The 25,867-nt window shown below is 39.1% G+C and overlaps 1 long non-coding RNA gene across 1 annotated transcript; it reads left to right on the forward strand.

Annotated features, from left to right (window-relative positions):
* The first annotated feature begins 2,969 nt into the window (after nt 1-2,969).
* Nucleotides 2,970-25,566, forward strand: LOC117070705. Its single transcript, XR_004432012.1, has 3 exons — nt 2,970-4,451; nt 16,969-17,038; nt 22,613-25,566. It is a non-coding gene; the product is annotated as an uncharacterized LOC117070705 (long non-coding RNA).
* The last annotated feature ends 301 nt before the right edge of the window (nt 25,567-25,867 follow it).

Here is a 25,867-nt window from a genome sequence, read left to right on the forward strand (position 1 = left end):
TAAGGGAACTATTTTCTGTCATGTCCTCTAAAGTACTGGAGTGCTGTTAGAGGCCTGTTGGAGCGACTGGAGATGTGGGAGATCTTGGTCTACTTTGTGCTTATTTGCAAAGTTCCTTTTTATTATGGCTCCGTGGAGCTAGAGTGTCTGCAGCCCCTTCCAAAGAGAGGCTGAGTACCTGAGCCTGCCTTCTGGTTTGCCTCTGCTTGACATTTGAGAGGCTCCACAAGGCCCTTGGGGTTGGGGTTGGAGGCGGGGCTCTACTTTAAGAGGCAGTACTGTCGATCTTTTGAAGACATTAGTATGCCTTTGCTGCTGCCATTATAGTCACCTTAATGTCCTGCCTTATCACCAGTCCCCCCCAAATCCTGCTGCCAAGAGACTACTGTCGTAAGTGCATATTTGATCTGGCGTGGAAAGCAGGAAGGAGTCAAGTGGGTAGAAAGCAGGGCAGGTTGGTAGGCAGCCCTCCCCACACTGTGGGTCTGTGTGGCTTTGGGTTCTAGCGCATGCCTGAAAGGCAGTCTCGGAGAGGCTGCCTTATGTTGAGGGAAGAACACTGAACTGGGATGAGAAGATGTGAGTTCTGGCCCCAGACCTGGTTTGTTTTCCACATAAGTATGGGTAAGTCACTGAAGCTCTTGAATCTCATTTTCCTCCTCCACTAAATGGAAATACGAATCCCTGCCCTCGCTGTTTCACAGAGGTGTTGCCGGCCTTCCGTGAGGTGTGCTGCTGAAAGTAACCAGCACTGGGAAGGGCTGGGAGTGGTGAGGGGCATCATGCTTCCTCCATTCGTGTGGTCCCCACCCTCTACCCCAGGAGAGAATTCTGCACCCCCTCTTGGGTGGGAACACAGAAAATATTTCTTGTTTCAGGGGGACCTCACAAGATTCTTGCAACAGGGCAGTGATTCTTTAGCAGTGTCTTTGTATGCCTGGACTCAGAGCCACCCAGAGGAGCCGCAGGAGGGTCCCTCACCCTCTGCGCCCACGAGACGCTGCTGCCAGTGCCCCCTTCCACCCAATGCACTAAGGCGATGAAGACAGTCTCTGTTCTCAGGCACATATCTGCCCTCCATGAGGCTGAATAGAGCCCATTCTCCCTCTTCCATACCTTTCATCTCAAAGGATTCCTGAGCACACAATCCACTTTACAGCCTGGTCCTCTGCCACTAGATAATAAAGGGTCTTTCACGGATCTGCACTGTTGAAATGCCACCACCTCCACTATGCAGCTGCCAGGCAGCTGTTCTAGGCTGTACAGAAAGCATCTCTCAATCCTAGGTCATTTGGAATGTCATAGCCTGAGGAGAGTTCAGAAGGACAATATCGAGGTCTACAAGTTATAGAAAAGTGTGGACTTTTGCAAAATGCACACACAAACCAAAACCAACTTCCCAACCATTCCTCAGAAAACCAGACTGAATCCATTAAAATGATGTTGGTTTGTTTCGCAACAAAGAACCAGCTTTGACCCTGTCCATTTTTTTGTCCTACTCGAAGTGGTCTCTTTACCATAAACAAATGGGCCTCTTAAAGCGACAGTTGTATAAATAAAACTTGAGAGTGGTAAAATAAACTTTATATGGTCCTGTTGCCAAATAACTATGGATATTAGTGTGTTTTGCCTAATTCAGATCAACGAAGGCCTTGCTATGTGCCGGAGCTGGTTAGCAGCTGGGAGGCAAACATGAATTGTAGTTTCTGACCTCAGTGTCTGGTGGAACTACTAGGTGTGGAGACGCTGTACAAACACATTCATATGTTCACATTTCCTATGTAAAAGAAAAGGGCTTGGGGTAGTGTCAGACCCCTGACTCTTTTTCATAACAGATGGCGCTCTCTACAAAGCACCCTTCTAGAGCAGCTTTGGCAACCAAGCGACAGACACCTCAGTCTGTTCTAAGCTTTCTCCTTCCTATTGAAAGGAAATCCAGGATAAATTCAGGGAAGTTTTCAATAATTACTCATCAACAATCTTATAGTCACAATACTAAAAATGACTGTTGACATTTTGGTTTATTTTCTAGTACTAGCTACATCTGCGCATAACTTTTATTAAGTTTTGTTTAAAAGGATGATTCAAATTTTTGGTCAATGTGGTTTAGATTTTATTTTATTTTTTAACTGCTCAAATACATGACCCATAACAGAGGAAATTTGAAGAGTAACTGTTGCACTGATCTACCAAGGTGGGCCTAATATAATTCTTAGAATTCCTCACCACCTCACCTCTTTCATGTTTGCTGTTTTTTTTATTTTGTTTTGTTTTTTGTGGGTTTTAGCCCTTTTTAAGTCAATATAACTGTTTTACATAATCCCTTAGGATTATAATGGGGAAAAGAGGAGAAAAATTGTGGTGGCTTAAAATGTATTCACGTTTGTAGTTTCAGATAACTATATAAAAGTCAATCATCAATAATTTGTTAAACACCAATTTGTGCCAGAGTTGCTCTGGGAACTTCCCAGAAGCATGGGGGTGAGTATATGAGTTATATAAGCAAAAATGCTCAGCAAGCTCTGGTGAGATGAGATAATCAAGGGAAAAATTTGAAAATACTCCAATATGATATGTCATTAAGTACTCAATTTTCTGCTGTGGACACTGGGGACAAGGGGATTCAGATAGAAAGAGAAAAATATGAGCCAGGCATGGTGGTTCATGCCTGTAATCCTAGCACTTTGGGAGGCTGGGGTGGGAGGATTGCTTGAACTCAAGAGTTTGAGAAGAGCCTGGGCAACATGGTGAAACCTCGTATCTGAAGAAAACAAAAAGCAACAACAATAAATTAGCCAGACCAGGCGCGGTGATGTATGCCTGTAGTCCTAGCTATTTAGGTGGCTGAGGTGGGAGGATCACTTGAGCCTGGGAGGTGGCAACTGCAGTGAGCCGAGATTGTGTCACTGCACACCAGCCTGGGCAACAGAGCTAGACCCTGTCACAGAAAAAAAGAAAGAAAGAAGGAAGGAAGGAAGGAAGGAAGGAAGGAGGAAAGGAAAGGAAAGGAAAGGAAAATATGAACTTATTGCCGTTCACAAAAGTCTCTGTGGAGGAAGAGGAGAAACCTGAGCCTTGTTGTTTGGTAGCTGGGGTGCAGCCAGGAGAAATGCATTCATTCAGACAGTGGACGGCAAAGCAGAGTAAGAGTCCACTACCCTTAAATGTTGATGAAACAGGGTGAGAAATCTTCTCTTGGAACAATGGTCTTTAGACATTTAGCTGACCATCAAGACGGTCCATCAGAGGTTGAATTTTCATTCAATAGACTGGTGAACCTCAGCTTCTTCAGCTCGAACTTTTCCTCAGTTGCCCTCCCCCGCACCACCACCCCAGGTCAATCTTCCCGGGGAGACAGCTCCTCCACAGACAGATGGTTAAACTGCAGGTGACACCTGCAGTGGTGTGGAATTGCACATAGGCTATTTCTAAATCATCGAACACAGGCATTCTCACAATATAGCACAGTCACCTGGAGAACTTGTTGCATCACATTGCCGGGGCCCACCTACAGAGTTTCCAATTCAATAGGTCTGGGACCCACGGCAAGGCCAGATAAATCATCAGCAGGACAAGTCCTGCATGCAGCTGCTGATGTTGCTAGGGACCACACTTTGAGAACCACAGATCTAGGCCATTACGTCAGTTTACAAAAGAGTAACTGAGGCCTAGGCAGATCTCAGAGTTTAAAGACTGCATTAGAAGGCAATTACCCACCACCCCTTCACTGCTTACCTTATGCAAAGCCTAGCTTAATCCTCAATTCCTGCAGGTCTGACTTTGGTTCAATTTTAATTGTCTGAGAGCTGAGCTTCTCTAATCTCAGCGAAATTTCTTGCATATTTAGAAACAGGTCTGCCCGAAGGCAGGAGGATAGACCACCTAACTTTGAGGCTTTTAAGGCTATGACAATATTACATTAATAAAATAATTTATTTTACAAATTAAATGTTAATGTGTTAGGTCCATAATCTTACAACCTGTAGGTGGCAGTGCCTTCCTTCTCTATACACAGCTACATGCCTGGTTTCCTTTCCTGAGTAGCTGAGAAGGCTGCAATGCATACAGTATTCGATATTGTGCCATCTACTCCCTGCCCCTCCAGGGACAGCCGAATCAGATAACTGGAGTTTGCATTCTGAGAACTGTATTGTTCCGAATTAACACGTGAGGTTTTAAAATTTTTTTCTTGTTTAACTAGTTACATTTTTATTCTTTGCATGAGGTTCTAAGACTTAACATCTGTGGAAAGCCAGAAAACAGAGATGTAGAGAAGTATTGAAATGCTGAAATACTATGAATTTACCATAAGAGGACATTGTTCACTGAAGAGATCTCTAGCTGCCAAAACACCCTTTCATGGGTGAAAGATGTGGGCAAGGAGGAAGGAAAAGAGAAGAGTAAGATTCTAGGAACCACACTGTAGAAATGCCAAAGGGAGGGACAAACAAGTAAGTGATTGTTCATCAGCTACTGTCAATAATTAAACATGAATTCCTCATTTCCATATGACCCAAGACTTGCAGATGACCTGCTGGTACATGATTTCCATTTCGTCAGTAGTCATTGACATAAAGATATAAAATTCACTCCACTTTTAATCCTAAAATGAAATCATATTGTACGAATATGAGATGTGCACTTGCAAACATCCAGCACTGTCTCCCCTACTCCTAAAGACCCCAAGGCCTGTTCCTTTCCCTAACTTCACTTTTCCTTGAATGCCACCCACCCATCTCAGCTGCTGCCTTGGCAGAGAACACTCTGATCTAATGACTTTTGACCTCCTTTCTGTCTCCACAGAGGCAACCATCATTTCCTGATGTTGTATTCTCTCTTTTAAGCCAGGCAAAGATCAATTAATTGCATCTCAGTTAATCTTTCTTCATTGTTCAAACATTCAAACTGAATTGGTTGTCTCCAAGTTTCCAATAGAATTGAGTTTAAACTCTCCTTGGGCATTAAAGTCTGCAGGATGCGTTTTCCTCTTATTTATTCAGCCTCGTCTGCCATGTCTTACCCTCCTTCCCTGCATTTACTCTGAACCTCACATCATTTCCAAAATGATTGTATGCTTATGCCTTTGTACATTTTGTTCCTTCTGAAAAATTTCTATTCATTTTTGAGAATTATGTCATTTTAGGGGAGCATTTCTAGATTTCCACAAACAGCACCTTGCTCATCCTTTAAGACAGCTTTCAGCACATTATAGTGTAATTTGCAGGTTTGCTTGCCTGTTCTGACTCCCAGCCCCTGCTTCACTTTGTTTCACCACCTACTGCAGTAGGTAGGTGTTATGATGGTAGCAGCTGTTTGATTCTTCTTTATATCCATAAGACCCAGCCATAGAACTGGACAGATAGTGCATGCTAAACATGGATTTTAAATCAATTAATGCTATGCAAGATACTTTCTTTTGCTTACTTAGGAAAGCCCCTCTTTTCTCAATTTCAACCTTCCCCTTCTCTCTATTATTTCATTTTGTGAGCCAACACATGGCTTGAGTTCTACAAGTGATGGGTTTGTACCAAGGAAAAGAAAGACAGAAATGCTGAAGCAAAACCATGAATAGTGATGATGATTCTTCTACTACTGCTTCTAAAACATCATTCTCATCAGGTTCGAGAAATTATTGAAAGTTACCTCAATTTCCCTTTAAGGTATTCACAAATTTTCATCTACATTTTTGTCTCTCCTAGACGAATTTACCTTTCCTCAAGCATCAGAATACAAGAACATTAAAAACAATTTATTTTCTTACTTTTCTTGTTTCTTACTGTTGTGTACCATATTTTATTATCAGTATTGCAACAAAGCAGAGTAAAAAAATGTTGTGTTCCATGTATTTTCACTGCAATCACATGCTTTTTCTGATACTTTGTGGGTTAGATGGGGTATTGGAGTCAAGTCTGTGGTCAGCATCAGCATCACAAACACTGTTTTTAGAGGAAAATGAATTTCAAATATCATCAACTGACCTAAAAATGAACTTTTTGAACCTGTCTGATTTTTTAATGTGAGAAATTTGTTTCTGCATATATTTGGTGTCAATTAGTAAGAGTGGTCAACTCTTGCATTATGTCATATGTACAGGGCAGACAATGGGACTAAAGACATGTATATCTTGGAATGTGCTGGAAAATCTCTTATGACCCCTGGGAACATATATCCTTGATAATCCTCAGTAACATGTCTTTGTGTTTCCTGTGATATGAGGGATGAAGCAAGACAAAACCGGGGTTAACAAGATGCGGTCTTTTAGAGAAGAGCTGTCCAGCTCCATACCAAAGGTATTGGAAAGGTGTCATAATGTGGGTAAGACTTGATCATCCAACTTAGGGAATTAGTAACAATGACTGACAGAGCCTAATAAGCCCTCTCACTGTGGCCAATGCATTTACAGGTGTGAAAAGAACTGATGTAATAGTATTGAAAAAAATCTTTAAAGGAAAAGCCCATTGCTGCCTTATTTTGCATGCAAGCAGAGATGCTGATGATATGCCTGATTGTTTGGGAAGTAAGGAGATTAATTTTCCCTAAAAATTCCAGGTAGATACTATAAGGAAGCAGTGAACAGCATGAGGCAGCCCACAGAACTTGGTAGATAGGCATTCAGACTAGAGAGAGACAGAGAGCAGATCCCAACAGTAACTCAGGGAGAGACCCAAGACCCATGGACATGACTCCACCTAGTTAGATCCATTTGAGGTGGGAATTAAAATATTAAACAGCACAAACCCCTTGAGAATGCAGGTGGACAGGTTTTATCCACAGCTGCTGCAGCCAGGTGCTATGCTTGATAGTATGACCCAAGAAATCAGCATAAAGAACTTCAGAATGTGCAGGAAGAGCTTTCCAGATAGCACTCATATTAGAAATTGTTCTTTTCACCTAAAAGCTAAGATAATTTTTATCAGCTTCCCAACATAGCAATGCAGAAGAGAAGGCATTTTATGGCAATTATTTTACAGAGATATTTTCATGTTGGAATAAAACAAACTTGGAGAATTTCATCTTGCATGATTTGTAAAGTAACAAATGGTTACCAAATTCCTAGAGCAAGATAAATACTTACAAAAAAAATAAAATAAAAGGAATTACCCCAAATGCCCATCAATCAATGAGAGGATAAAGAAAATGTGAGATATATATATATATATATATATATATATATATGTATATACATGACAAGGAATACTACTCAGCCATAAGAAGGAACAGAATAATGGCATTCACAGCAACCTGGACGGAACTGGAGACTGTTATTCTAAGTGATGTAACTCAGGAATGAAAAACCAAGCATCGTATGTTCTCACTCATATGTGGGAGAACATGTATGAGAACTCATATAAAGAAGCAAAGGCATAAGAATGATACATTGGACTTTGGGGACTCAGGGGAAAGGATGGGGGATGGTGAGGGGTAAAAGATACACATTGCGTACAATGTACACTGCTCAGGCGACGGGTGCACCAAAGTCTCAGAAATCACCACTGAAGAACTTTTTCATATAACCAAACACCACCTGTTCCCCAAAAACCTATTGAAGTTAAAACAACAACAACAAATAAAACACACACACACACACACACACACAAACCCCACATTCTTTGTAGGCTGATCTCTAAGCATTGGTAACAACACTAACAAATATTTGTGATTTGTATATATAATCAGTAAATATATAATTATGTATGATATATATATATACATCATTATATATAAATATGTAATATTAAAAGTATATCCATATTTAGATATTTTAATATAACACATATAAAACAGAATATATATAAAATTTATACGAACAGTTTAAAGAGCAATACCAAAATAAACAGCAATGTAGCCACCAACAAGCTTAAGAAATATGCCTGGTGCCCCTGTGTGCTTGTACTGCTCTAATCCCTGCTCCATACAGCTAACCACTGTCTCGAATTTTGTGTTTATTATTCTCTGGCTTTTCTTTACATTTATATCCCCAAAAGTTTAGTTTTGTGCTTTATACAAATGGAATATAATTCTCTCTATATATATATACACACACAGAATGATATATATGGGTATATTTATATATATGCAGAATTATATATATAGAATTATATATACACAGACTATATATATACAGAATATATATACAGAATTATATATATACAGAATATATATACAGAATTATATATATATACAGAATATATATATACATACACTCACAGATTTACATGATGCATATTGTTAAAGCAAACTAAATATGGCCTGAGAAGGACTCTGTACTTCTATATTTGAGTCCTTGTGGATGAACTGTAACCTAGCGTAACAGTCAGACAAAATTGAAAACCTAATTTAGGAGCATTTGCCTGTAATAATAACTGAGTCTTGGCTAATCCCAGCGGCCATACTTAACCACTCATAGACTAACTGTTCAAACTGTGTTCAAAGAAGGTAACGCCAACCTGTAACTAATCCAGTTGTTTCTGTACCTCACTGCCAATTTCTATACATCATTTTCCTTTTTTTGTCTGTAAATCTTCCGCCACGTGGCTGCGCTGGAAACTCTGTGAATCTGCTGTGGTCCTGGGGCCTGCCCAATTCGCGAATTTTTCATTGCTCAATTAAACTCCTTTAAATATAATTTGGTTGAAGTTTTTATTTTATCAATATACATATTCATATATACACATAACAATATACATACTCATATATGTTGTTTATCTGTGTATATATCATTATGTGTATGAGTTATATATATACTATATATATTTATGCTATATATATATATACATATTCATATATATATGTTCCTGGAACGCTCCCTTTTCATCTTGTGCTTTGAGAATTCTTTTTTACAGCTACATGGTATTTCATTATAAGAATATACCACAATTTATTTATACAGACTCTTGTCAGTGGACATTTAGCCTCTTCCCACATACAACCATTCCAGAAATGCTGGTATGAACATTCACATCCATGTTTCTTGGAGCACAGGTGCAAGTGGCTCCCAAGATCAGAATGGTCATGTAATAGTAAATGGACATCTCCAGTTTGGCTAGATAATGACAAATTGTTTCCCAGAGTGGTTGTACCAATTTACACTTCCCCCAGAGTGTGTAGGATTTCTGATTGCTTCACACCATCTTCAACACTGGCTGTTGTCAGACTTCAACATTTTTGCCAATCAAGTGGAAGCAAGATAGTTGCGGTTTTAATTTGTATGCTCCCGTTTGATGAGGTTAAACATATTTTCATACATTTCTAGGTCCTAAGTATTTCTTCTTCCATAAAATGCCTGTTCATATGCCCAACTTTTATGGGATAGCTTATTAGTTTTAGAGATTATTTAAATATCTTCTATATTAATCCTTTGTCAATTATAATATGTAGCAGATGTCTTCTACTAGTTGTGAGTTAAATTTTAATTTTTAATAGAATTTGAAATCACATGCACATACAGAGATAGCTTTACCTGTATAGAAAAAGTAAATTCCCATGGCAGCATAACAAAGCTATTTTATAGGCTACTGTCTGGTTCGTAGTAACAGTGTTTATTTCAGTTGGTCACAACAGAATCTGAACAGCTAAGACTTTTTCCTCATCACGGTCATCCCACATAAAGGAAATAGTTGATTGGTACTGTTTGGTTGTTCGGGAAGAGGAGAAAATTGAGGCAAGCCATGACCGTTCTTATTTTGCTAAATAGCAGTTATGTCACAACTCTCAAGTCTTTTTTTGTTTGTTTCCACTTCAAGCATCCTTACATGCTCCAAACAAACAAACAAACAAACAAACAAAGTAAAAGATAAAGACCTAATAGTTACAAGGTTGAAACTAACTAGAATGATTAGTATGTTAATATCTACTCACGCTATACTTGCTTAACAGCTGTGTAAGTCTTCCTGGTATCACTTACCACATTAGGTACATCACTTACCATTTCACCAATGTATAAATTGTCTGTTTAATGTCATTTCTCCCATTCCACTCCTGACTACAAATCTCCACAAGAGCAGGGGCTTGCCTTTCATTTGTCTCAGTGTCGTCAGCACCTAGCACAATGCCTGGCACCAGTGGTTCTCAAAAAACACTTGTTGCATAAATGAAATAGCACTTCTGTTTTACTTGTCCTATTTCTTTCTGTTCTCTGGTTATCTCATTCTGCTATTTGAAAGATATTTCTCTACCATTATTATCTCAGATGGTCATCTCTACTTTTTCAATTTAAAGAAAGATATATCGTCTTTATGGTTAAGATACATATACTTTGATTTTCTGTCCTGTTCAACTTTTTAAAAAAATTAATGGTTTGGACAATGACATTGATAACATCCTGTTCCAATATGTGTATGCATGAAGCCGGGAGGTATAAGAATATGATAGGCTGAATCTGTCGATATGGGATCTAATACACACAAATGTAACACTCTTTGGTTGGGTACAATAAAAACCCCACTGTTTAAATTGTAGAGAAAAATGTGTGCTTCAGTGGTAACCTGCATTGTTTAGAACACACACTTCTGAATTAACTGATTCTGATTCTATGGGCATTCTGCACCTTTCATTACCTTTGAGCTATTTTACAATTATGTAAATTGTAGATAACCCACAACAGCGCAAAATAATTCTCATATATAGACTTGCAAATAAATTCTGTCCTGTGTAAGTTCAAGTGACACTGTGGATTAACCAGTTTTGTATCCATTTGCAAATTTATTTTAATACTCCTCCTAATCTAAAATGTGTCTGTTCTTTGGATTTACCTTTGAACAGGTAGCAGCATCTGCTTGGTTACCTTATAAAATAATGAGTTAAATACAATCTTTAATACATGTTCACTTTTTATTTATATGAGAGTCATGATTTTACCTCATTTTGAAAGTTATTCTTTAACAAAATAGAGAATAGGAAAAACGGGTAAATAATACATATGAAAATTATTTGAGTTCTCGGTTGACAGTAAATTTAATATAAGTCACCAGTGTAATGTGACTGTTGCTTTAGTTATTTAGATATTAAGTATTTAATCTAGAAACACTATTCTAAAATAGTGGCCAACTTCTCTTATTTTTAATCCAATAACTGACCTTTTTGATAATTGTTGCTATAAATCATGTTTTAAAATCACGTATTCCAAGCCATTATAATTACCTTTTTAAAAGGAATGCTTCAATATTCCTGATAGGTTATTCTCCTAGATGAATTACTTTGAGAGTTTGTCTGAGTCTGTAGTGTATTCATTTGGGATCTTGGTTTTGCATAAAATCTATAAATATTTGCTTAGGAATTATTGTCATTACTAGGGTATTTGGTCTTTGCAATAAGAAGCAATGTATATCTTTCCAATTATTCCTCTCGTCTTTTATTTCTCCCATTAGGAGTTTTACATTTTATTTTTGAATAATTAAATCATTTATGTTGTGAATTAAATAGATATGCATTTAATGGTTTCAATTGTAATAGAATCTTTTTAATTTTGTCTCTAGCTATTTGTCATGGGTGTAAAAGAATGAAATTGATCATTATATTTATTTTTTCCTAAAAATTATTATCAACCTTTTGGGAAAATTTATTGAATTTTTCTCAAATAAATACCATCAGCGTTTCTATCTAGTATTATGCTTTTTTCAAAAGTAGGTAAAAATGTACTAGACTTCCTCGTTTTGAAAATAGTCTCCATTCATCCTGGAGAAAACCAAGATGAGAAAAATTATAGATCCTCCTTTCCTTTCTAAAAGATAGCTTAAGTAAAGGATGTTTTACTTTTTAGGCAAGGTTGCTTTGGGACAAGGCAGTTAGAAACACAATACAGATGATAAATCTTTCTATTCCATATTTGACCCAAGTTAATTTAGCATATTCTGTGGGTTCAATCAGGTTTTGTATATGTGGTCCAGGGCCCAGGAGTACATCTACTCAAACAAAGTTCCACACAGTCTCTTCATCATTCTTTTGGGTATGTGCAGCATGCAAAGGAGATCAAAAGTTTGAAATTAAGGCTGGGTGTGGTTGCGCACGCCTGTAATTCCAATAGATTGGGAGGCTGAGGTGGGTGGATCCCTTGCGGTTAGGTGTTGGAGACCAACCTGGCCAACATGGCGAAACCCCATCTCTACAAAAGATACAAAAATTAGCTGGGCATGGCAGCACGTGCCTGTAATCCCAGCTACTTTGGGGGCTGAGGCAGGAGAATCTTTTGAACCTGGGAGACGGAGGTTGCAGCAAGCTTAGATCGTGCCGTCACACTCTAGCCTGGGCAACAGAATGAAACTCTGTTTCAAAAAAAAAAAAAAAAAAAAAAGAAAGAAAAAGAAAAAGTTTGAAATAAAGATTACAAGAGAAACCAGAGTAAATTTTTTCTTAAATGTAAATTTGCTTTCTAGTCATTTCTAGATTTTCTTTTCTTTCCCTTTGGTAGTCATCATCTGTCTGTAATAATCATTTAAAAAATATTTTGATATATAATAGTTGTACATGTTTTGGGGGCATATGTGACATTTTGATACATGTATACAATGTATAATGATCAAATCAGGGTAACTATGACATCCATCATCTCAAACATTTATCTTTGTTTTGAGAACATTACAATTCTTCTAGTTATATTGAAATATACAATAAGTTATTGTAAACTATAATTTTCTTACTGTACTATCAAGTACTAGAGCTTATTCCTTCTATCTGACTATATTTTTGTACCCCTAAGCCAACTCCTCTTCAACCCCCCTTCCAGACTCTGGTAACCACCATTCTACTCTCCACCTCCATGACATCCACTTTTCTAGCTCCCACTTATGAGTGAGAATGTGTGATTTTTGTCTTTCTGTGCCTTGGTTTTTTTCCACTGAACACAATGACCTCCAGTTCCATCCATGTTGTTGCAAATAACAATATTTTATTCTTTTTCATGGCTGAATAATATTCCACTGTGTTATACACCACATTTTCCTTATCCATCAATATCCCTTGATAGACACAGGTTAATTCCATATCTTGGCTATCATGAATAGTGAGCCAATAAACATGGGAGTGCAACTATGTCTTTGATATACTGATTTTCTTTCTTTTGGGTATATACCAGCAGTGGCATTGCTGGATCATATAGTAGTTCTATTTTTAGTTGGTTGAAGAACCTCCATACTGTTTTCCATAATGGCTGTACTACCTTACATTCTGACCAACAGTGTATGAGCATTCTCATTTCTCCTCATCCTTGTTAGTATTTGTTTTTTTTGTGTGTGTTTTTTGACAATAGCCATTCGAACTGGGGTGCTATGATATCTCATTGTGGTTTTGATGTGCATTTCTCTGAGGATTAGTGATGTTGAGCATTTTTACATATACCTATTGGTCATTTGTACGTCTTCTGTTGAAAAATATCTATTTAGGTGTTTTGCTTATTTTAAGTTGGATTATTTGTTTTTTTGTTATTGAGTTGTTTGAGTTTCTTATAATTTCTGGCCATTAATCTCTTGCTGGATGGATAGCTTGTAAATACTTTCTATTATTCTATAGGTTGCTTCTTCACTTTGTTGATTGTTTCCTTTGCTGTGCAGAAGCGTTTTAGCCTGATGTAATTCCATTCATCTATTTTTGCTCTTCTTGATTGTGCTTTTAAGGTCTTACCCCCTCAAAATCTGCCCAGATCAATGTCCTATAGTGATTCCCCAATGTTTTCTTCTAGTAGTTTCATAGTAGCTCTTACATTTAAATCTTTAGTCCATTTTGAATTAATTTTTGTATATGGTGAGAGGTGGGGTCTAGTTTCATTCTTCTCTATATGGATATCCAGTTTTCACGGAAGCATTTATTAAAGAGACTGTCCTTTCCCCAATGTATGCTCTTGGCACCTTTGCCAAGAAGGGGTTGGCTATAGGTGTGCAGACTTATTTCTAGGTTCTCTATTCTGTTCAATTGGTCTATATATCTGTTTTTATGCCAGTACCATGCTGTTTGGGTTACTATAGCTTAGTAATATCTTTTGAAATCAGGTAGTGTGAAGCCCTCAGCTTCAGGGTCTTTTGTGCTTCCATAAGAATTTTAGGATTTTTTTTTTCTGTTTTAGGGAAGAATGTCATTGGTATTTTGATATGGATAAAATTCAACATCGCTTCATAATAAAAAGCCCTAAGCACAATAAAGAACATATATGACAAACCCACAGCTAATATACTGAACAGGGAAAAGTTGAAAGTGTTTTCACTAAGATCTGGAACAAGACAAGAATGCCCGCTTTCATGACTTTTATTCATCCTAGTGCTGGAAGTCCTAGGCATAGCAATTAGGCAAGAGAAAGAAATAAAGGGCATCCAAATTGGGTAAGAAGAAGTCAAATTGTCCTTGTTTGCAGACAGCATGATCTTATATTTAGAAAAATCTAAAGACTGCCAAAAATCTCTTAGAACTGACAAATTTAGTAAAGTTGTGAGATACAAAATCAACATACAAAAATCAGTAGCATTTCTATACACTAATGTGATCAGTCTGCAAAAGGAATCAAGAAAACAATCCCATTTGTAATAGTTACAAAAATAAAATATCTAGGAATAAATTTAACCAAAAAGTGGAAGATCTCTGCAAGGAAAACTGTAAAACACCAATGAAAGAAACTAAAGAGGACAACAACAATGACAAAAATCAATAGATATTTCATGATCTTAGGTTGAAAAAATTAATATTGTTAAGTTTCAGTTGTTTGACCTTAGAAAACTATGAAGCCTTTCTGAGCTTCCATTTTTTTTACTTGTAAAACGGGGATAAACCAGTGTGTTTTGCCTGTCTCCCTGGGTGGTTGTTTGAATCAGATAAAATGATGACAACACTATCTCTTTGTTAGAGTGGTTGGCCATTGAGGATTGTTTTAATTGAATTCAGTAAGAATGGATTCAATTTACTTCATGGCCGCCATGGTTCCATGAAATAACAAAGGGATGTGAATATGGGTAAAATGCAAAATACGCTCTCTGTCTCCTAGAGAAATGTCTCTCAAACACTAAATAGGCACACAGATTTCTCAGGGTCTTGTTAAATTGCAGATGCTATTCAGTTAGTCTAGGGGAGAGCCTGAAATTCTGCATTTCTAACTTCTCAAGTGATACCCGTGCTGTGGGTGACAAGATCCCATACTCTTGATAGGGCAACAAGTCATATATATTAAATCAGAAAAACTAGGTACCATTATATATCTAATCCATGGAAAACTGGAAAGATTGGCGTGGGCCGGAGCATGAAAAAAGGTTTCCTAACCATGAAAGATGGGACAGAATTTGACTTGAAATACTGGGCACTCACGATTCAACTTGAGATTCCCTCCACTGTTGGTAAGGAGACAAAAGCAGGCTTGAGCATACCACAGAATCTTGCTGGAGAAAAAGTGATTTGCCTTTTGTAAGATTCTGGGGTCAAGTGTTGAAAATGCTTCTGAAACAATATATGAGGATATTTAACCAAGAAACAGTAATACATTGATATTTGGAGCTCAATATCATGTTTGCACATACATATTGAAGTTCTGATAGCTCCTGCATTCCTGTGAACACATATGTGCACATACCTTCTTACACATGATTTCTCCAAACAGGATATTTTCTACACTTTTCTGTAGATAAGTCACATGCTTTGTATTTATAAAATTATTAAAGGCAGCAGTTAGCCTTCATTATGGATGAGTTAGGTTCCCAAGACAGTCAGAAGCAATTCCTTTCTATATGTGGATGAGCTTGCTCTAGAATGAATGTGTTACTGGCTTCTCATCCCCAGGGGTGGTCTACAGCAAAGCTACAAAATTGAGTAAATTTATCTTCATGGCTCACAGATTTCTTTGGTGCTCTCATCCCTTGGGGACCTGGAGCTCCTCCCTGATGGTCTTGATCATCCTCATTCGAAATCCCAGACTCACACCCTATCCTGCTATCAAATATGCCCAATTTCATGTTCATTCTCATAAATTAGAGCTACTGTGATAAACTTATCTCCCTCATAGGTCCCACCTGAAGCCCCGACTTCAGTCAGAGTATTTACCCTTTGTTCTTGAGCACACCTTCTGCTCTCTGCCCTATGCTTTCACTTCTTCCTGTACTGTCCCTCTTCTTCCAGTCTTCTGAGCCAGGGAGACAGATCCTACCCATCCTGCGACCAGCTCAAATGCTGCCCATTTTGTAAGCCTTTCAAGACTCCCTAGTATGAATCCTTCAATAAAATATAAATGTTTATATTATTCATTGACAATTAACCATTTGCTGCATTGTTACTATTTTTCTATTGCTATCTTCCATTGTCATTCAGAGCTTATAGTCAGCTCTTTATGACTTTAATACCTTGGTTTCCTTGCTATAAAAGCCTCCTGAAGTTAGAGTTTGGATCTTATGTATTTTTGTGTGTTATATAGAGAATGTCACACATGTAAATGCTTGTAAAAAGCTGTTTTGATTTGATGAGCTAATTCTAAAGGTTTTCAGGATAATCTTGTTGAACATGAAAGGCCATTAGGTAAAATGCTAGCTGGGGCTTCCACTGACGATAACTGGAGAGAAACATAACTTTAGAAATCTGAATAAGATCAGTGCAAGTGTTTCTGATTCACCGTATCCCAAAGCTGACCTCTCCCTGGAGCCTACCCCTTCTATGGGGCCAGCCCTGTCACCATGGTTACTGTGCCCTCAGCTGCAGTGCAGCCTTCAAGCTGCCAAATACAAAAGGATGGAGGGGAGATAACTTCTTAGGACTCCTTGCCTGGCCTCATTCTACTCCTATTATCCTCTCAAGTAGGAGTGTGGTACTTCTTCATAGAGATATCAAGCTCAAGCTGAGAAATAAAGGGCACAGGCACAGGCCCAAACCCTTAGTGGATGCTGGAAAAGGTGCTCCTCCTTTAAGAATTTGATTCCTGATGAATTCACCATGCACACCTGCCTCCATCCACAGAGCCCTTTGGCCTGCTGAGGAACATGGCGTCTGACCCTGTCTCTCAAACTTCTTTAGGGACCCAGGAATGCAAGTCTCAAAGGCAACTCTGGGCAGCCCTACCTGGTTTCCTGTTCCCTCTGAAAAGGTAAGTCCCTATCACTCTGTGGGGGTGAAGTAGGGCAAGGCACGCCCCCAGCCAAGGGAAGTAGCTAAGCCTCTACACATCAGAGCTCCTTCCTAAGCAGCAATTACGGTTCTTGCTTCACAGGCCCAGCACTGGCTTCAGACCACTCCTTTTCCCTTGCATCCACTCCCAAACCCTTCTATCATGCCCCAAACCTAGTTACATCAATAAGAAAGGCAGGACTTTAAATAGTTGCCTCTGATCATTGATGTCTAGCATACTTCAGCTCTGAGCAATCCTTACTGTCACCCAGGAAAGTGACTGGGGAGAAGCCAGCTCTCTCTGCTCTGCTCTCTGCTGGCAGCCACAGACTGGCAACAGCCATCTTGCCCTGATGAGCTCAGAGCTGGGCTCACAACCTAGCAGTCCTACCTGGCTGCTTTACCATAGGCTTGGCCATTCTTTCCTCTGCCTGTTCCCTTTTCTGAGCTTCAGAGGCTATTCCTGGAAAGATAAATGCTCACAAATGCACCTCCTTCTTCCAGATGGAGGGAGACCATGGAGGAGGAGAATTAAGGGAACAAAAAAAATAAAGCATATGAGGTTGAGACAAGTTAGCCAAGGAGCAGTTTTCAGGATTGGCCACTGGTACCCCGAACTCTCAGTAAGTCAGGAGGGCAGGTTTGGGGGTTACAGAGGACTATATAAGAGGAGCTGGAGGGTGGAAATACAAGAGGAGTATCTGTCTTTGGGGAGCTTACTCTCCTATAGACACAGGCCATCCTATTTTGAGGATGCGAGTATGCTTTCCTGAACCAAATGGACATCGTATTAGACTTGAGTTCCTGTAGAGGCTCCACTTTCAGATATTGCAGCTCCCATGTCTCACTCTCCTTTATATTTGATCTGAAATGCAAGAGCAGTGGTGAAGCGAGTGTCAACCCTCAGGAAGCTGATATAAAGCTTGCTTAGGATCATCTGAGAGATGTTGAAAAATACCTTCCCACCTCCTCCTACACCCTTTGAAAAGATGAAATCTAACTCACCACTAATCACAGAACTTGAAATTGCATGTTAGTTTCTTTTGCGGGGGAGATATTTTGTCTCCTGAAGTCTTTAGTTAAGAAGCAGTGCCTTTCATAGACAGGGCAAAAAAAAATTATTCAGAATAATATGAATGTTCGGAAAATAATAAAAACACAATCTTCCCTTCATAGCTTCGTAAACCAAAATAACTTCCAGACTTGTGCAATACTTAAAATGTAAAAAGAAAAATGTTAAACCCTTAACATACAGGAAGAAATATGGGTAAATGTTTACTTGATTTCAAGACAGAAAAATCTCTGTAAATCAATAGAAGAAAATATGGAAGGAAAAGGTAGATTTAATCACATATTAGGTTAAGAATTCAGTGTGTCAAGATAGATTATAAACACTGTTAAAAGGTAAATGTCAAATTGGGGGAACTTGCATTAAATATGGCAAGGGACTGATATCATAAAGGAATAAAAAGCTTTTCCAAATCAATATGAAAACTCTAAGACTTTCATTGGAAAATCAGTGAAAAAAAGTAGATAATTCACATATGAATAAATGTTCAATGTCACGAGCAATCAAAGCAATGCAAAATAAAATGACTTTTTATGTAAGAAATTGGCATTTAAAAACCAGTCAAATGGAACTCAGGTGATCATAAGATAAAATAGACACTCCCAAACTCTGGATGGGTATACAACTTGATATATTTAGAAATTCATTTTAGAATTGAGAATCAAAAATTAAAAATGTCCCCATGAGCTGGTGTGGTAATTACACACCTGGAAATCAGTTCCAAGAAAATAAGAAGCATTGTGGACCGAAATTGCACATACAAGCATGCTCATCATAAAAGCAAAACGATGGGAATGGCGAAATAAATCACCGTAAACCCGTGTGATGGACTACTATAAAGCAATGTAAAAACACAAAATACACAAAACGAGAAAACAGTCCTGATATAACTTTATATTAAAAATAGCAAGAAAAAATTTATAAAGTATACCTCAAAACAAATATATTAGTTTTCTGCTGCTGCTGTGACAAATTACCACAAATGTAATGGCTTAAAACAATATAATTTACTATTTTACAGTTCAGACACAGGTCTCACCAGGCTAAAATCAAAGTATCAGCAGAGCTGTGTTTCTTTCTGGAGGCTCTAGGGACGAATCCATTGCCTTGCTCATTTAGGTTGTTGGCAGAATTCAGTTCCCTGTGGATGCAGGGTTGAGATCCTAGTTTTCTTGCTGTCAACTGACAGCAGTTCTCAGCTCTAGAGGCCACACACATTCTTTGGTTCATGGCCTCTTCCTAAGTCTCCAAAGCCAGCAAAGTCTGGTCAAGTTCCTTAAACACTGTGAATTTTTTTCTTCTTTTTCTATCCTATCTCTCTGACTCAGCAGGGAAATGTACCCCTTGTGTAAGGACACATAGGATTAAATTGGCCCCACCTGGATAATCCAGCATGAAATCTTCCCATATCAGTGTCCATAACCTTAGTCATGTCTACAAAAGTCCCTTTTGCCATGTAAGGGTAATATGTTCACAAGTGCTGGGGATTGAAATGTGGACATTTTAAGGAAACTATTATTCTGCTTACCATACTATGTAAAAATATGTTGCAAATATGTATGTTTAGATCTAGCAGGAGGACTGAAGTAAGTACATCACCAAAATGTTTCTGTAGTTATTTCAGAATTGTAAAAATGAGAGTGATTTTTATTTTTATTTAAAAATTTTTCCCCAATATATTTTGGATTTTCCTAAAATGAGGAAGAATGTTAATCTAGCGACTCAGGGTGGGTTAATAGCCTAATATAAGGTGAACCATTAACACATTGGTTTGAATTAGTCCATGAAGTTCCTTTTCAAATGGGACTCCTAATGGAGAAGAAAACCTGGGAAAATGATAATAATCCCTTGAATCTGAATGGGTTTTGTACTTTTCAATGTATTCTTACATGCATTATTCCTTTATCTTTCTTGTTGCCTTAGATCTTTTCTGGGATATAGTGGTTCAGGGCATGGGTGTTGTCTGGAGGACACAATAGTCAGTCAACAAATATTTAGTGGGGATTTATTGAGTTTTGGAGATGTGTGATGAGTGAGGTCTGAGGATAGGGATCTTTGTATGCCCAGACAAGAGACAGAGAAGGAAGAAGGCTAAATTTCGCTGAGACAAATGCATTAAACAATCTTACGGAAATTAAGATTCCCCACTCGACTTTGTGAAATACTGTTTAGTAGTGAACACATCATCTATTTTCTGCTCCTTTGCCCCCAGTCCACATCTGTCCCACTGAGTGAGTCACCTTGTTCTTTCCTCCTCTAAGTTCACTGTCTGTTAATATAATCTGCCCCAGATCACAAAAGATGTCTTTTTTCTCCACCTAGATCCGGATGACACCAGAGCCTACTCTGCCCAGCCCCTCCTCCCATCCTTCATGCTAGCCATCATGTTGCTGGCTTGTTTACCAATACTGACTCACTGTTCCCTGCCCTGCCCCACTTTGGTGACCTGCCAAATTCTTGCAGTTCAAGTCCCCTCTCTCCCAACAAAGCCTTCCTGATTGGCGTTTTTTCTACTATATCAGGGATGGAACTTGTCTCTCAGCATCAGTGGTTCTTCCATTTCTCTGAATAATGGTCTTGTCTTGCTTAGAGGATTTGTCTGTGTATCCAGAGTGAGGATGAGAAGGAGAGACAAAGCATGGATGGGAAGGAAGTCTAGAATAATTATATCATCTATCTCCAGAGCCACCCTTTTGCTCAGAAGAACATCTCACGCCTATTCCAGGCCAAATAACTTTTTGGTTCTCACTGCCAATTTTAATAGACACTTCCAGTAGACAGTGCCTATACTACGGCATAAAAGCCATTAACTTTATCCTTAATAAATGGATAAGAATCACTCCATGGGCCCATAATGAGTCCATTAGTCCACACTTAGCTTCATTTGACTCCTTGCCTGGCTGGAACTTCACATTTGCTGTTTAATGTCCTTATCACTACTCTAGAATCCTGTCTTCTAACTTTGCATTCTGTCTACACTGCTTTGTCCCAATCCCCCCAGGAAGAAATTCCCACTTTTTCTGCTGTCTGTCTCTGCTCCCTGCTTGCTGAAGATAAACTCAGGATCACACTGGCCATGTCCACTGTACATTCATGTGTTTTCCAGTAACGATTTCCTATTGATTTCCCAGGGCACTTTTTGTAATGGCTAGTCCAATCATGTCCTAGTATCTGTAAGGCTCCTTTGATAATAACAACAACAGTAGCAAATACTACTATATTACTTAATGTATTCCCGGCTATTCCATGTGTGCTCAGCAATTATTAAGTCATTAAATCCTCCCAGTGACCCTACGAGATAAATAGTATTACAATCTTTCCCATTTACAGATGAGGAAACGAAGTCACGAGGTGTTAAAGGAACTTTCCCAGGGCCACCCAGAGGGTCCGTGATGGTGCTGGGATTCGACACTGGTGGGGGGGTAGGGTATGTGTTCTTGACCACTCTGCTGGATCACTTCTTATATTCCCATCCCCACTAGCTCAGAAGACAATTTTACTTCCTATGTCACTAAGAAGATCAAGCCCATCTAACACATGGGCTTTCTTAGCCACCTTCTCCTTCTATGTTATGTGTTTTTGGCCTCCAAAGCCATTCTCTCTTCCATCCTTCAGTCTTAGAAAGTGGTGCTTTCCCGTGTCCCACTGGGCAGGCCTCCCCCTGTGTCCTCAACCCTGACTGTCTCTGAGGATTCAGGCTGCACTCTCATCCTTTCACGGCTCATTACTGGGATCTTCATATCCCCCTCCCCAGTAGATCTTTTCTTCCAAAGCCTTCAGCTATGCATCAGCCGCCGTCTTCCTGAAACAGCTGTGAGCCTTTATGTATAATGAGCGTAGAATGCTTTACCTGATTCTTTCTACTAAATTATGTCCTCAATTTAGTGTACTTTCTTCACGTGCTCATTATGTACTTTCTTCAGGTGCTCATTTGGACCTCCCCCAGGTGCCTTCTTTGAGCTCCATGGCCTGTCTTGCATTTCATGACTCTGAATTCTTGTTGGCCTTCAGAGCCCATTGTCCCACTGTGTTCATTACCTTATTCCTGCCTTGCTTCCTAGAGATTATGCCCCCTTAGAAAAATAACCCATTCATCTCTCCATCAATTAATTAGCTGATTAATGGTTATATTGAGCTGTTTATTGAGTGCCTACTGTGTGTCAGACACTATGCTAAGAATTAAGCATATAAACAAATAGGGCAGCACTTCAAATTGAGGCTTGCACAAACAAAGAGTGGAAAACAACTAATTGTGATATAAGAACCAAAGATTTGGTTGAATGTTCATATGTAATAGACACAGTGCAAAACCTATTATTACATCACTTAAACCTCACATGAAGGGAGAATTATTCACAATTTAAAGACGAGGTAGTTAATGTATAGAAAAAGATTAGGCAACTCACCTGATATTTTACAGCCAAGTGTGAGAGCAGGTGCCCAACCTCATTCACTTTTTACATTCTACTATGCTTTCTACCATAGATATAGTTATAAGATAAATGAGAAACAAGAAGACAAACAAACCAGATCTCTGGGGAATAGAAGCCACTCTGCAAAGTCTTCACAATGGAGCTAATATTTGATCCGCATTTTGGAGGAGAAATAGAAATTTGCTCAATGGACTGAAGTGTGGGCAGGAGAAAAAGAGAATCCTTGGCAGAAACACCATGACATGGAATGGTGAAAAACAAAACAACATACAAAGAGATTAAGGAACTGCAGAAATGCTTCTAAACCTGGAATGTAGAGTAGAAAAAAGGAAGACTCAAGATATGGTTCCAAGTTCCTTAGACTGTGGCTATATCATGGAGAGCCTTAGATGGCAAAGTAAAAAGTTTGAATTTTATATTTTATGACCCTTAAAGTGCCTAGGAAAATATTAACACATATGAGTTATCCATATAATCTTTCTCGCACTGAAATTATAAGTATATAGAGTTTGTATTAGGAGGCTCTGAACTGGTGTCTGTAACTTTATGAAGAGCTTACTGTTTTAACCACCGGAGCATTTTAGCACCTTTCTTGACCTATTATTACATAGTTTTTGTTGCCTTTCATCTTTTCAGAGAACAATTCTGCCATTTCTTTTCGAGTTTGAGCATTTTCCTACCTGCACAAAGGGAAGATGAGGTAATCCACGTAACTGCTTTTTCTGTTTGAACATAATGCCAGAGACACCAACATCTGAAATAACTCCTTTTCCTGATTCCTTGTGCATCCAAACAGGTATGGGCTGTAATGACTTTGGAAGATCCAAATAGCTATCACCCTGGCTGGAGAGAGGGTGGTTTCCAAGCAAGGGCCTGTGCTCTGGCCTCCCTCTCTGCAGCTCTGCAATGTGAGCCTCAGCATCCCCTGTGCTACTCACTAGAAAGTGGACCTGACAGCTTTGACAGGTACAGCCTTGGGCTACAAAGCCCTTCAGGCTGAGGTTGAAAATGAGGGCTCCCCGTTCCAGAGGCTATTGCTTGTTGCCCCTCAGAAGTGGTGAATCACACAATCTACCTCTGTTTTCACCACACCACAGAAAACTTCTTGCCTTTCTTCACCTTGAGTTGGTTATCAACATGAAAATCAGACAGATCTTTCTAATGTGTGTTCCCTATACCACCAGTTCCAAGGGATGTGAATCCAATCAAATTTCTGCAGTCAAATAGGGCAGGACCAAGTTTAGACTTCTCAGAGTCCTTAACATTATAAGATACTTTCTAAATCTCCAAGAAGAATGGTGTTTTGAAAATTGCTTTGATTACAGAAGACTTTTCTTCCTGATCCAAAATTGAGAGTACTAAGTGTTCCATGCAACAGGTTTGGAACTTGATGCTCAGTGCTATTATAGGCATACAGTAACATGTATATTACAGTATATAAATAAGTACTATTTGCTTAGATGCATGAGAATAAACTATTGCACCGATATGCATTTTCTGGATAACTGAACATGAGCTCTCTTGAATACCAGACTGTGCATTCGTGTTACGTATGTGGTGGGATAACATTTTGAAATAACTCCTTTTCTTGATGTTTTGTGCATCCATTTTTCCTTTCCCAGAGTTTTTTCTTCCCTGCATTTCTCTTTCTTCCTTTACGCATTCCAAGCAGGGTCAGCCTTCTTTGGTTCATTGTCTCAGAGGAAGAAGGTAACAGGGTGGAAGACCAAAGTAGCCTACACGTCTGTCTGGCTTTTGTGTTCCTCAAACCTAGGCCTTTAGAACAACACAGAGAATTCACCGAGTGGGTAAATGAAAGGGGATACAGAAACATGAAAAAAGAAGGGTAATCGCCCAGATTACAAATAGTGGCACTGCTGGGCAGAGAGAGGAAACAGGAGGGAGCAAAGGGAAGGCAGGGAGCAAAAACAGGGAAGCCGAGGACAGAGGTCGAGGACGAGGACAAAAAGACATGGTGAGGCTGGAAGGGAAACAGGCATTGAGTGTGCACCCAGTCTGGCTATAAAGAAAGATCTTTGCCCTCTAGGACCAGGTCAGAGCAGCAGCGAGCCAAAGCTGGGGTTGGGGAGCTGGCCAGCTGCAGAGAGCTCACTACTAACCTGGCTGTGCACGTGGCCCAGGACCCGGTGACCTGATCTCCACTTACCCCAGTGTTTTGACATTATTGACCCTTTCTTGGAATCTTTGATGGAACCTTAGAATAGGTGGGAGGATACTATAAAAGCTTGAGATTTGAATTCCTAATCAACTCAGTGAGATAGGAGCCCCCAATAGAAATGACTGGGAATGAAAGAAAGTTAAATTTCTCGCAAATCTTGCTTTTGTAAAGGATCATGCAATCTCTTCCATGGTTGGGGCTGTCTCACAGCCATGTGCTCAGGGTCTGCTGAGGAGTGAGCACCTTTGCAGCCATGCCAATGTTGCAGGCTCCGGTGATTTTGCAGTTTTTATGTCTGCTTTTTATGTAGCTTTCCTGTCATAAGCCCGAATTTCATTTCTTGATACTTATCACAGGTATACATAGCTCTCATTCTCTCCCTTTCCTCTCCAGATTTGCTCCTTTCAATGTGCTTTGGCCAGGAAACCAGATAACAAAGCTTCTGAGAATGATGTATAAAGGGAGAGGAAATCGGTTCTGAGGGCTGGCTTGTTTTCCTCATCTACAAAATGACCGAGCTGTAATAGATCATCACCAAGGTCCAGTCAGCTTGCACATTTTATGATTCCTCTGAATAAAGTATGTGAGCTTTTATGTGCCGTTTTCAGGACATCTATTTTTCCCATTTCCTTATTCCCAGCCATGTTCTCAAGAAATGAGGTTGCTGCATTTGTGACCTCTTAAAAAGTGACATGATTTAACTTGGCATTTGTTACTCAAGTCACAATTCATTCATTCATTCTCAAAAAATTTTGAGTACCTTCTGCATACTGTGTGGTTGAATTACAAAGATTTGTGTATAATCTCTCTGTCAAGGGCTTCATAGACTAGGGCACTGAGTTTCAATCTTTCCCGCAGTTGTAAATGAAGCCTGTTGGGACTCTACGACAGCCCATTATATTAGAGGCCACTATTTACTAAGCATGTACTAGATGCCACGTTCTGTTCCAAGTGCTTCAAGAGTAGCTTATTTTACTCTCAAATATGTATGAAGTAGTTGTTGTTATTATCTGCATATACATGAAGAAACTGAGACTCAGGCATGGGAACATATGGTTAATAAACATTTGGAACCAGAATTCACTCTCAAGCAGTACAAATCTAGAGCCCACATTCTGCCTCCTGGGG

This window comes from Trachypithecus francoisi, unplaced genomic scaffold (assembly GCF_009764315.1).
Source record: "Trachypithecus francoisi isolate TF-2019V2 unplaced genomic scaffold, Tfra_2.0 Lachesis_group3, whole genome shotgun sequence".
NCBI lineage: Eukaryota > Metazoa > Chordata > Mammalia > Primates > Cercopithecidae > Trachypithecus > Trachypithecus francoisi.